A 1009-nucleotide genomic window follows, 5' to 3' on the forward strand; every position below is an offset into this window, starting at 1 on the left:
ACGTAATGGAAAAATTTGATATCTTGGTAGGGACAGAAAAAATCAGAAAACAGGATGCAATGGATCGGATGGAAGATTTTTTGCAGAACAAAAATGCAAGAAGGACTAAACTTTAAAGATTTGAAGGTTTTTAATCTTGTCATGTTCGCAAAGCAAGATTGGAGGTTAATTTCTAGACCTAATTCTCTCATCAGTAAAGTGTTACAGAATAAATATTATAGATATTCAAGCTTCCTAAGAGCAGAGGTTGGTAATAACTCATCATGGGGTGAGGAGTATTATCGAGGGCAGAAAAGTGCTAGAAAAAGGTATACTATGGAAAATAAGAAGGGGATTTAACATTAGAATCCGAAAAGACTCATGGGTGAAGTTTTTATTCTCTTTATTACAAATTCTGCCTGTAGTCCAAATTGGACTAATTTTCAATAATAAAATTGCATAACTTTAATAAAAAAAAGACACACATATTAAATAAATTACGGGATAAGTATGATTTTGGTCCCCAACGTAGGGGCTGAAAATTTTTTTCATCCCTCGCCTTTTTTCGCTCCAAAATGGTCCCCAAAGTTTCAGTTTTTTTTAAAATGGTCCTTCGGACCAAAATGCCCCTATCCCTTCTTCCCCAAAATCATGCCACCACCACCACCACCAGAACGAACCAGAACCACCACCCCCAATGGTGGCATGATTTTGGGGAAGAAGGGATAGGGGCATTTTGGTCCGAAGGACCACTTTAAAAAAAACTGAAACTTTGGGGACCATTTTGGAGCGAAAAAAAGGCGAGGGACGAAAAAAATTTTCAGCCCCTACGTTAGGGACCAAAATCATACTTATCCCATAAATTACAATAAATATCATATCCAAAATATATTCGATACACGAACTCGACAAATTGGAGAAATATCCATGCTTTTTAGGAAATGGACAATCGAACTTATGGGTATAGTGTTGCTGAATTCCTAGTTCGATTTAGGGGTGGCAACACTACCCAAATTCGTAGGTACCCACC

This window comes from Arachis ipaensis, chromosome B03 (genome assembly GCF_000816755.2).
Source record: "Arachis ipaensis cultivar K30076 chromosome B03, Araip1.1, whole genome shotgun sequence".
Classification (NCBI taxonomy): Eukaryota; Viridiplantae; Streptophyta; class Magnoliopsida; order Fabales; family Fabaceae; genus Arachis; species Arachis ipaensis.